Genomic DNA, 12,500 nt, shown 5'->3' on the forward strand with positions numbered 1-12,500 from the left:
TTCAGAGACAGGGTAAACTTTCCTTTGCCTTCATCGCTAAACACGAGTTTTCTGTTATTTGGCTTCCAACCAACTGCAGAAGCAATGCCACTTAGAGAAAACACACAGCTAAAATCGATTTCCAGTTCACGCACACGAGTCACTACATTCCCATCAATGACGGGAATTTCTAACACAGAATTGGAATACACGATGTTGGAAGGAGTGTTCTTGCGGGTAGTGTTGCAGCCAGTCAGCGGTGTTGAGAGTATAAAGTGTGCGCTGGTTTCTGTTGCTTTGCATATGGTGTCCAGGAGTCGAAGGTGCTCACGGTCAATACCACGGAGAAGAGACTTGGAGATAATAATGGTCATATTCTTGCTGTTGCATCACACATCGACAGCAGGAGCTAAAAGGGAATTGATCGCTTAGTTTAATTAAGGAAGATGCTCTAGACAAAAGTTGACTCATGAAGATAAGATTCCCGCTGGGGTCGAAAATGTCTTTGTAAATACAGGTGGTAACCTCTATGCTAGTGATTTTCTTTTCAAAGGTTTTGCTCGAGGTCATCACTTCACGAGTTGATACGGTGGGGCGGAAAAAACACTGTTCACTTAAAGAAAAAACCTCAAGAATGCATTTCTTATCGTTTAGAGTTCTAACTAGCAATGTAATTGAAAGCCTGGCTTTTGCTGACCTCTTATTGATCCCTAATGTTGTAATTAAATTACTAGCAAAAGCCACCGTTTTAAAAGTCAATACTTTCATGTCCACTTTGCACATAAACGACCAAGTGTGGGTATCAGGACTTATGAGATCAGGGAATTGGGTACTTCTGTGATGCTTGGGGTAGAAAATTTAAAATATGGAAATCCTAGAGGGTGTCCCCTGGGTGTGCACATTAAAGGGGGAACCAGTCCCTATAGATATGTGCGTACCATGACATGTCTTATTATCTGATAATAAGGTTAGCCCCGGGTCTGGACATTCGCATTTATAGCCTCCTTCAGAATTAACACACTTGTGGCTGCAGCCACCATTCTTTGTTTCCAAACATTCGTTGATGTCTGAAACAAAAATGAATAATCACTCTAACTTTCCTACCTTTAGCACAGTCTATCTTTTGCTCTAAAATTGCTGAAACGAACGCGTGCGTTGAACTTTCAAAATAGCGAACATTCAGTTCTGAACCTGCGTGTCGCAAATACCGCGGGTATCGGTGAGAGCGACGAGCCGCGAGCTGGCAGTTCACAACGATTTTAAAGCAAAAGAGCGACTGCTGGCAGTTTAGTACTGAAGAGATATAGCTCAAGATATCACCATTGTAAGAAGCTGTACAGGTATTTCTCCAATGCAAGAAATTGGTTAAGGCCATGTTCGACCACCGACCATCTCCCGCGCATTTCTTTATAAGAAGGACCATGTGGACAGTTGAACGAGCAGCATTCGGTGTCCATTTTCCACTGTCACGTGATGCAACTGTCCCGTGATATTTTCACATGGCAACTGGTGTTAAGAGACGACCACTTGTACAAAGACACTAAAATTTCAGTTAACATTTTGCACTGGCTTAATGTGACAAAGAAATCACACTAAAGCGGGAACCAACCCCTACAGATGTGTGCGTACCATGACATGTCTTATTATCTGATGATAGGGTTAGCCCCGGGTCTGGACATTCACATTTATAGCCTCCTTCAGAATTAACACACTTGTGGCTGCAGCCGCCATTCTTTGTTTCCAAACATTCGTTGATGTCTGAAACAAAAATGAATAATCACTCTAACTTTCTGACCTTTAGTACTAAAGGAGATTACGAGCAGTCTACCTTTTGCTCTAAAGTCGCTGAAAAGAACGCGTGCGTTGAACTTTATAAATGGCAAAGATTCAGTGCTGAACCTTCGCGTCGCATATACCGCCGGTGTCGGTTAGAGCGACACGCAGCGCGATCGCAGTCCACAACGTCTTTAGAGAAAAAGAGATACTGCTGGCACTGTAGTAATGAAGCCGTATAGCTCCAGATATCACCATTATAAGAAAATTCACAGGAACCTGTCCAAAGCAAGAAATTTATTGAGCCATGTTCGACCACCGACCATCTTCCGTGCACTCTTTATAAGACGAACCTTGTGGACAGCGGAAGGAGCAGCATTTGGTGTCCATTTTCCACCGTCACGTCACGCAACTTTTCGATGATATTTTCACATAGCGACTGGTGTTAAGAGACGACCACTTGTACAAAGACACTAAAATTCAGTTAACATTTTGCACTGACTTAATTTAACAAAGAAATCACACTAAAGCGGGAACTAATCCCTACAGATGTGTGCGTACCATGACATGTCTTATTATCTGATGATAGGGTTAGCCCCGGGTCTGGACATTCACATTTATAGCCTCCTTCAGAATTAACACACTTGTGGCTGCAGCCGCCATTCTTTGTTTCCAAACATTCGTTGATGGTCTGAAGCAAAAATGAATAATCCCTCTAACCTTCTGACCTTTACTACTGAAGGAGATTGCGAGCAGTCTATCTTTTGCTCTAAAGTCGCTGAAACGAACGCGTGCGTTGAAATTTCAAAATGGCAAACATTCAGTGCTGAACCTACGCGTCGCATGTAAAGCGGGTGTCGGTTAGAGCCGACGTTCCGCGCTCTGGCAGTCCAGAACGTTTTAAGAGCAAAGAAGACGCTGCTGATAGTCTAGTACTGAAGAGATATAGCTCAAGTTGTCGGGAACACAAGTCATGAATTTTGTCGGCAAAAAAAGTAAAAAACAGCTTAAGAGTTTGAGGGAAAAAGGATTTATATCGAGGCATGACTCTACGAAACGCTAACTCTACTTGAAGTCGCACTAGTTTGCTGAAGAATGCGCAATAAAGCTAAACACATTAATTGGATGAATTTGGCCACATATGTGGCGTGTTTAATTTGATCCAGGACACTTAATTGTGGTTTACAGGATTACCATTGTTCAGCAAAGGTGGGACGAAAAAGACGCGCCCACATTACTAAATGTACGCAATCAATTCGATGTCTGGTGACTGGGGATGGGGGGAGAGGGAAAATGTTTTCTTCGCGAGATACCAACGGTACGAGGGCCAAGGGAAGAAGGGCGAATTGCTCCAGAGAAATATCTTTTATCCTCTAGGGAACGCCCCCGTTTATTTCCAGTGGTGATACTTGACACATACCAGGCTTACGGATTAATGCTTGACCGTCATGGCTCGACATAAATAACATTATGCGTGCACAGAATGTTTGATTTTGTTTTATTTTCTCATCTTTTTAAGCTTAGTTCCCAGGGCGCCTTATTTTTTTTGTTATTTTGATGACGCGGTACGCTTACGTCGATTGTTTCACTCAAAGCAGTGTCTGTCTGTTGGTGTTTTTCATTCAAAAGTTCACTTTAAAACGAATTGATTTACGTTGTTTCATATGAAATGTGAACTGTGCGTATTTGTGTACAAACCTTTGCAGCTGACTGTCCTCACATCTCGGCTCCAGACTCCTAGTTTAATGCACTGCATGGACGTAGGGCCGCTCAGTCGATATCCGCGGGAGCAGGAAAACGAACAAGTTGATCTTTAACGCTGATTGGACGAGAGACAATGTAAAGGAGAGACACGCACGTCACTCCCTAAAGAAAGCCTTTGACAGTTTGCTGCGATGATAAAAAACAATAGAAAATAGAAAAGTAATGAGTTGTGTTGACGTCAAATAGCGAGGATCGTTCAACGTTTTCTTGCTTGCGCTGTGCACCATTTTGCCCTTCTGAGTGGTCTTATCAGCACCATTCTCTATTCTCGAATTCCCCATAATACACTTTGTTTTTCCCCCAAATTTTGCATAAACCATTGTTGCAAAATGCTCGTGGGAATATCCAGTGTCCCCAAAGGCATTTCAAAGGAATAGTTTACGCAAAATTGAGGGGGGGGGGGGGGGAAGAAACAATGTGTATTATGGTGAATTCAAAAATGGAGAATTGAGGATCTTTCCACACTTTGGATGGAACATTTTAGGCCGGTAAAAAGTGCTTTTCTTGAGAAAGACACCATACTACCTTTTTCTGATTATCCATGTAATACTGCTCAAACATTGTTGCTGAGGAAACAACAATCGTTGGACAGTTCATACTTCGTTCATTTGTTCCGGCCCTTCTAAGCAAGGCTTAGCAGACATGTCAGCGAAGGAGACTGCAGATAAATGAACGACGGTCATATTACTAGGAAAAACTCTTTTGGGAGTCGAACTCTACTTCAAGCCACCTTTTTTTCTTCTTCAATAAATCGATATAAGGTAGGTCACGTAAGCTACACATTGCATAAAGCGCAGTCCTTGATATTTGTTGTTTGAACTCTTAGTTATATATCATGAACCACTGTAAATACTGTAAATTCTCGATTAAGCGCCACAGTGGCTAGTACGATCTGGGAGCGGAGCTTAACAGTGAGAGGAAAAACCCTATGTCAGGTGTTAAGTAGCCTTATCTCCAAAGGAATACTTCTTGTCTATTTAATTTTTGCGTGTAGCTTACCTTTTTATTATTTTGCTCGGAAAAAGAGTGGGGGTTTAAGAAATTAAATGCTCCTAAAAGGCCTTATTAGAAAGGGAGACGAAATAGGAGATTTACGGCATGTTTTTCTTTAATTTTTGTATTAGCGCCTTCCAGTTGTGTTGAATTAGAGCTACAAGGAGCACTGTATGTTTGGTAAACTTTGAGAAACGTTTTATTAAATTGGCCTAAGACAGCGAAGATAGGCACATTCGTTTTTTGAGAAAAGATCAATACTGGAAAGAAGGAAAACAAATTTTAGTGACGAAGACAACTCAGACGTTCTCAGAAATCTCTCGAGTTAATTTTTGTTTTAAAGTCATCTCTTTCAAAGTGCAATGTAAGGTTCGAGTAATTACCGATAGAAAAGAAAACAGACGTAAAACGGAAAGTGGCCTATGGCGTCACTTTTTCACACTTTTAAATAGTTCCCTCACCGTTGGCTTGACAAAGGTAAAGCAGAGTGTCACTGCAGTGTTCATCGTTCCATTTCCCTTGATATGAAGAAGAGTACATCTCTCCAAAACCCTCATGGTAGTTATTAGGCTCTCCTGCATACCAGTTAGTGTCAGTAACCCGTGATCCGTCGATCCAAAGCCACTGCGAGCTGTGCTTGGGGTTCCTGTGCAAACCAATCCACACAGTGTTCCTCACTTTGCACCAAACTGCTTGTTGCTCGGTACGCGTTTCCAGCATGGCAAGCCTTGATCCCATTGCTTCCCAAGCTGACCTTGCTGCATTCCAATTGCCATTTTCTTGGGCACACTCCTAGATTATTTTGAAGAAAGTTTCTTTTTGATTCTTTTTTCCTTGCGAAAAACAGACATGTTGTTATCTCTACATACGTGACAGTCCAATGAGACTCCTCAAAATATTAATGAAATCACAATTATATATAATTCCCAAGAGAGAATAAAAACAATGCTTATGCAAACTTTTGAAGGGACAAACATAGAGTATTGTGGTATTTTTGATATTGGCTATTTACGAAACACACTTAAGTATCACGATTTACGACTTCAGCTGTAAGTGTCCACCTAAGTGTTGCTTATGCAATGGAATTTACGAGGGTTGCAAAAACATTTTAAGAGATTAACCTAAAATTATTGCTCCTAATTTTACGGGGGTTCCTATGGAGCTCCCGTGTTTTTATGGAGGCACTGGATGAAAAACTGGGCTACCAAACATTTGAAGTGATTAGACATCTATATGGTTGTTTTCAAAACTGTACTGCGTTCTGCCCCCAAAGATTTGCATTGTTCACACTTCACTGAAAAAAACTGTTTTAAAGTTTTCAGGAAATATTTTTTTCAGACAATAGATCATTTTTCTTCGTTAACATTAATAATGGTTATTGTAAATAGTTTTAATAATACACAGTTTTGTTTAAAACAGTTGTGAACAGTAGTTTCTATATTTTAATAGATTTCTTGGCAATACCGGTATTTGTAAATAGTAGTCTCTATTTTAATGACGCTCTTCTGTTTTCACGTTTCGCCGGAAGACCGTTTTGTCATTAATTAATGTGATACCGTGGTTAAATAAAGATATGATGATGATGATGATGATGATGTTACGTTACTTTACCGAAAAAAAAGTTGCACAAATTCTGCACGATTTAGTCTTTCTTCTTCATTTATTTGTTATTGTGTCGTCTTCACCTAGAGTTCTTCATACAGGGGAATATATCTGCGTAATTGTGTAACATGCAGCGCAACAAAACGGCGTGAAACGAAGCTGTTTAAAGCATGCCCATTTTCTTATAAGGATGCTGATACTTCGTTCAGACACTACACGAGCATATATATGGGCCATACTTACTCTCTTTAAGGTGGCTCAAACCTGTTTCAACACTTTGAAGAGACACTACGACACTGTATCACGTAACAGCAATTTTATGGTACCATATGAAACACTAATTATTTCAAAACAAAATTCGGTCATTATTGTGACGTAATAAATTACCTTGGCGACGGGAAAGCCCGGCAAAAACACTCCATATTTTGGCTTTAGTTGCCAATATCTCAAAAACGAACTAAGTGACCCCCCTTTTATATTGCTGAAAAGTAACCAGAGGGCCAAGATGATAGTTTTTGAAAAGTTTAGAAAAATTTTGTACTGCAGAATAACACCCACCTTTAAAAAAATCACGTATTTAAAGTGACACTGATTCCGCTCCATAGCACTTCTTAAACTTCGCAGAAAGTTTCATCTTTTTCATGAGGATACCTAAACTTCGAGCCAGGATTCGAGCAAGGATCCGAGCCAAGATCCGAGCTAGGATCCGAGCCAGGATCCGAGCTAGGATCCGAGCGAGGATCACAGCTAGGATCCGAGCCAGGATCCGAGCTAGGATCCTAGCCAGGATTCCAGCCAGGATTCGAGCTACAATTATCTTTTTCCGCTATTTTGAACGTGACATGTCACATAACCAGGTTTCCTTGTTTGTGTTTCCGCTTGTGTAAGGTAAGGTAAGGTAAATTTATTTCGCCAGGGTGGCCCATTCAGCAACGAGGCTGGTATTGAGAGGGACCCTGGACTAAAAATATAATACAAGTCACAAAGCATTTGGAGTAACGCGTAGGAAGCGAACTCTTGACTTTTTTTGATAGCACCCAAGTTTATGTATTTATTTAAGTCGACACTTGTCTTTTATGCCCGTTGTTCGTCCCAAGATCGGGATAGAGGTATGTGCATTTATGTTCTGAACCTCTACACACTCTTTGTTTATGCTTATTGGTTTTAGTACGAAGTAGAACACTGGGCAAGATACTTCGAGTAAGTAAAATGCTAACCGTTAACTTCCTGTAGGGGTAGCTGGGGGCGTGTATGAACTCCCTTGCAGGGTAGGTGAGGTACGTGGCCCCTTTGAAAATACTAAGAAATTGCTTCCTACTCACTCCCCATCGATTTCTTTGGTCCTTCGCATATTCTAGGGCGTAGGGGAGAGGATTTTTTAATAGCAACATCGAAAATAAAGATGGTGTCTTGTATCGTGGTTTTCTTCTAGATGCAAAATTCTATACCTAGAACCAAAACACACCTTTAAAGAGATCAAAATGGTATAAAGGAATAAGCATCAAGAAGACTCGAGCCATGGCTAAGAGGGTGACAATGACTTAGAAGCAATGATTCGTGCTTCGGGCTGCAAGAGGTCTGCCTGAGTACAGGAAAAAAAACCAAAACAGCGCAACGGAACACTGTTTAAAATGGACTTTCTCCTGCTGGCTTATTTACGTTATGGGAATATTGCTAGTTCAACCAAATGTATTGCTTATTTAAAATAAGCATTCTCTTCTAGGGGGATTGTTTTGTTGTTATCTATATAAACGGTCCAGCTGACTTTCACATTCTCAACAGATGGACAACTAATTATTAATTTGGATAGTACAGATGCACTTTTGGGGAATGTTTATATCCAATTCACTATTTTTCATGAACACGAACTCTATGTCATTCACCTAATTATTATTATGCAGCGTTATAATCCTGGCTCGGATCCTGGCTCGGATCCTGGCTTTATACTTAGTTTATCTCGTAAAGAACCCCCAAAATGTATTGCATAATTTATGGTATGGGGAAAGTAGTCTGTGGGATGAACATCCCTCTCATCTTTCCGAAGTGGGCCAGTTCCTCAAAACGCTCTAATCTTCTCAGGTTCTTTTAGTTTCGTTCAAACGAATGCAGCTAACTTCCTTTTTTCTCCTTTTGAAAAATTGTCAAATGATCACTTCTTCAGAATAGGCGGTTATGAGTCCTTAAGAGAAAACAAAGGCAACGGCGACGTCAACGAAAACGTCACTCCAACATACAATTGAACGCTATCGCAAATATTTCACGATTATTCCGTCTTGTTCGACACCATGTACAGCACGTTCGCACCGTTAACCTGTAACTGGATGAATACGAACGGTTTTAAAGTAAAAATAAAAAATGGATGGTTCTTCTTTATATGCTCACGTTGTCCTCAAAAAGCTAAAATTTGGTGATTTCATGTTGTTCTTTTGCACGGAAATTCGCACAGTACGAGCATTTTTCTATTTTAACCATGAATCACATCCTCGCTTTGTGGCATTTAGTGTCGTTGCCGTAGCCGTCGTCTTTGCTTAAACCCCAAGCGGTCTTGTGTTATTCTGTTTATTAGTATTAAATGTAAATGGAAGTTGAATACAAATCCAGTCGGCGAAATTAATCTTCAAATAACAACAACGATCTTTTCTTTCTGTGTGTGGATCAGTTAGTATTCCGAAACAAAGGAGAACTTTATATAGGTTCCATTTCCTATCATCTACTATTGGCCTTTTTTTGGACTGTTTTTTTTTTTTGGGAGGGGAAGGGGTGGACTTATATTTACCTTAATAGTATAAGGTAGACTGCTTTTCGTTAAGAACTCGTTAATTTCAAAAAGCAGTTGAATTAGTTCACTTCATTTTAATCTCTTCATCGGGAAAAGGAACAAAGTGTAGCAAATAAAACAACACACGTGTGAGTTGTCACCATTTAAACGGCATGGCTTCAACATTTTATGGTTAAATTCCACAGTCAGATTGGTGATGTACTGAGATGTGATTTAAAAGATCCGTCATAAGATTACTACTCAGTGTGTTTAAAACAAATCAATTATACCTGACGTTTTGTACTTGGAATGCTTCCTTTTGCGTTTGAAGACCCTGAAATGGAGATTTCTAAGCTGGTAGTAAAATAGAAAAATTTGTTAACAAAATAGAACATCGTTCACTAAAAAAGTTCAAAACAAAGGAACGCAACTTACCCCTTATTGGCAGATCTTTAAGGATTGTTAACGGCCCTAAATTTAAGGAAAGTTAAAAGCGTGGCCTTCAAGGACTGTTGAAAGGGTGGCCTCTATGAAGTGTTAAAGGCAAAGAAATGGTAACTGAGCATAGCCTTTAAGAAATGTTAAACGCGCTGCCTCTAAGGATTCTTAGAGGCCACGCATTTAAGGAATATTAAAAGCGTCGCCTTTTGTTAAACGCGTGGCCTGTAAGGGATGTCAAAAGAGTGGCCTTTAAGAAATGTTCAAGGCACTGCCCTTAAGAAATGTTATAGGGGCCGCCTTTAAGAAATTCTAAAAGCGTGACCTTTAAGGAATGTTAAAGGCGCTGCCTTCAAGAAATGTTTAAAGCGTGACCTATAAGGGTTGTTAAAGGTGCTGCCTTTAAGAAATGTAAAAGGCGCTGCCTTTAAGAAATGTTAAAAGCGCCGCCTTTAAGAAATTCTAAAAGCGTGACCTTTAAGAAATGTTAAAGGCGCTGCCTTTAACTGAGAAATGTTAAAAGCGTAGCCTTTAAGAAATGTTAAAGGCGCTGCCTTTAAGAAATGTTAAAAGCGTCGCCTTTAAGAAATAGGGAGCTTACGAAACGAGGACGACGACGGCTACGAGGACTTCATTTAAAAATACAAGTTCGCGTTATTCATATCACTAAGAAACTATTTCATGTCGTTTCGCGTTAAAAATGTGTAGTAACTGTCGAGGAATTAAATTGGTAGGAATGGGTTGGAAGCGTAGGGAGAGAACTGAAACTTCATCGTCATGGGCTAACGTCCTCCAATGAACCTTGAATTTGGTCATTTCAGTCGTCATTTAGGAGATGACGGCAAAGAACTGTACCAAAATGTAAAACGCACGTGCAGAGCGTGCAGAGCCATTGTTTTTGCTCACTAAACCTATTGTTTTGTAGCGTCGTCGTTGCCGTCGGCGTCGTCATTTCGTAAGCTCCCTAATGTTAAAAGCGTGACCTTTAAGGAATGTTAAAGGCGCTGCCTTCAAGAAATGTTTAAAGCGTGACCTATAAGGGTTGTTAAAGGTGCTGCCTTTAAGAAATGTTAAAAGCGTCGCCTTTAAGAAATGTTATAGGGGTCGCCTTTAAGAAATTCTAAAAGCGTGACCTTTAAGGAATGAATGTTGAAGGCGCTGCCTTCAAGAAATGTTAAAAGCGTGACCTCTAAGGGTTGTTAAAGGTGCTGCCTTTAAGAAATGTTAAAAGCGTCGCCTTTAAGAAATGTTAAAAGCGTCGCCTTTAAGAAATGTTATAGGGGTCGCCTTTAAGAAATTCTAAAAGCGTGACCTTTAAGGAATGAATATTAAAGGCGCTGCCTTCAAGAAATGTTAAAAGCGTGACCTCTAAGGGTTGTTAAAGGTGCTGCCTTTAAGAAATGTTAAAAGCGTCGCCTTTAAGAAATGTTAAAAGCGTGACCTTTAAGGAATGTTAAAGGCGCTGCCTTCAAGAAATGCTAAAAGCGTTACCTATAAGGGTTGTTAAAGGTGCTGCCTTTAAGGAATGTTAAAGGCGCTGCCTTTAAGAAATGTTAAAAGCGTCGCCTTTAAGAAATGTTAAAAGCGTCGCCTTTAAGAAATGTTAAAAGCGTGACCTTTAAGAAATGTTAAAGGCGCTGCCCTTAACTGAGAAATGTTAAAAGCGTAGCCTTTAAGACTTTAAAAAATGTTAAAGGCGCTGCCTTTAAGAAATGTTGAAAGTGTGACTGGATCATTCGTAGGTGTGACCTTTAAGAAATGTTAAAGGCGCTGCCTTTAAGGATTGTGAAAGGTGCTGTCTTTAATGATTGTCAAATGCCGTGCAGTGAAGAAATGTTAAGAGCGTGGCACTGGTCTTTAAACAATGTTAAAAGCGTGGCCTTTGAGGAATGTTTACAGCGTGACCTTTAAAGATTAAAGGCCGTGATTTTAGTAAGAAACATTAAAGGTCCATGCTTTTTAGAAATATTAAAAGCGTAGTTTTTACGGAAAGCTAAAGGCCCTGCAAGCGCTTTTAAGGAATTTTTCGAGGGTGGCCTCTATACAATGTTAAAGGCTCTGCTTTCAACGAATGCGTTAAAGGCACCGTCTTTTAAGTGTCCCTGTGACCAAAAAATCAATTCATATTTTTCTTTGGAAAACACTAAGTCACCCACGTTTTAAGCCTGGATTTCAAAAAGACACCTCTTTATTTTAACTGTAATTTTCCTATTTAATGGTCCGCCATTACTAACATTATGTTCTTGAGAGAGCTAGATCGAGGAGAAAATGACGTCAAAGGCTCACCACTTTAAGAATGCAATACGTGTGTACGCCGCAGAATTAATATGCAGCACTGGGGTTTTGGGCTTTCAGACTTTTAAACTCGCACTTTGCATATATAATAAGCTGCGTTCACACGCTCAAATTTTAAGCTAGTGAGCCTCTGACGTCACTTTTCCCTGGATCCAACCATCTGAGGTCCAATCGGTCAGTTTTGAACGTGATTAATGGCGGACCGTGAAATCCAAAACTTACACTCAAAGTAAACGGCCTTTGGATAAAAATCAAAACTCAAAATTTTGCCAGTCCGGCGTTAAGCAAACACACTTTCAAAATCTGAAGGAAAAAAGGAAGTGGTTTTTTTGATCACAGGGGCACTTTAAATAATTTTTAAAGGTATTGCCTTTAAGGCAATGTTCAAGCCCCTTAATTTATTACTTTGAGCCATTGCCTTGAAAAAACGATAAAACGTTGCATCTGAGCAACAAGTCCTTAAGTCTGGTTAAGAAACAAAGAAAGTGCAAATAGGTTAGCTTTTCAAATAGGTTCGTTTTTGAAAAGCAGTGCGCTTAGCGATAGTTAGGGGGTGCGTCTTTACGTAGGGTCTTTTTTGTTCACCGAATTACATAGGGTGGTTTTTGGTTATCTAGTTGGTCATATTTTATAGGAAGGGTTGTGATCAGCTGCTACGAATGATCCAGTTTTATAATTTTCTTGCGAAAAACAGACATGTTGTTATCTCTACCTATGTGACAGATGTGTGCGTACCATGACATGTCATATTATTTGATGATAAGGTCAGCTTCGGGTCTGGACATTCGCATTTATAGCCTCCTGCAGAATTAACACACTTGTGGCTGCAGCCGCCATTCTTTGTTTCCAAACATTCGTTGATGTCTGAAAAAGTATGGATAATCACTCTAACTTTTTA

The 12,500-nt window shown here is 40.0% G+C and overlaps 1 protein-coding gene and 1 pseudogene across 1 annotated transcript in view; both read right to left on the reverse strand.

The window, feature by feature from the left end:
- LOC137997493 (oncoprotein-induced transcript 3 protein-like) overlaps positions 1-9,243 on the reverse strand; it is an 11,359-nt pseudogene extending 2,116 nt beyond the window's left edge.
- The window catches only part of LOC137997491 (E-selectin-like), a 79,438-nt gene that overhangs the window by 46,774 nt on the left and 20,164 nt on the right, over positions 1-12,500 (reverse strand). The window lies entirely within an intron of this gene.

The sequence above is a fragment of the Montipora foliosa genome, chromosome 3, assembly GCF_036669935.1.
Source record: "Montipora foliosa isolate CH-2021 chromosome 3, ASM3666993v2, whole genome shotgun sequence".
NCBI classification, from domain to species: domain Eukaryota; kingdom Metazoa; phylum Cnidaria; class Anthozoa; order Scleractinia; family Acroporidae; genus Montipora; species Montipora foliosa.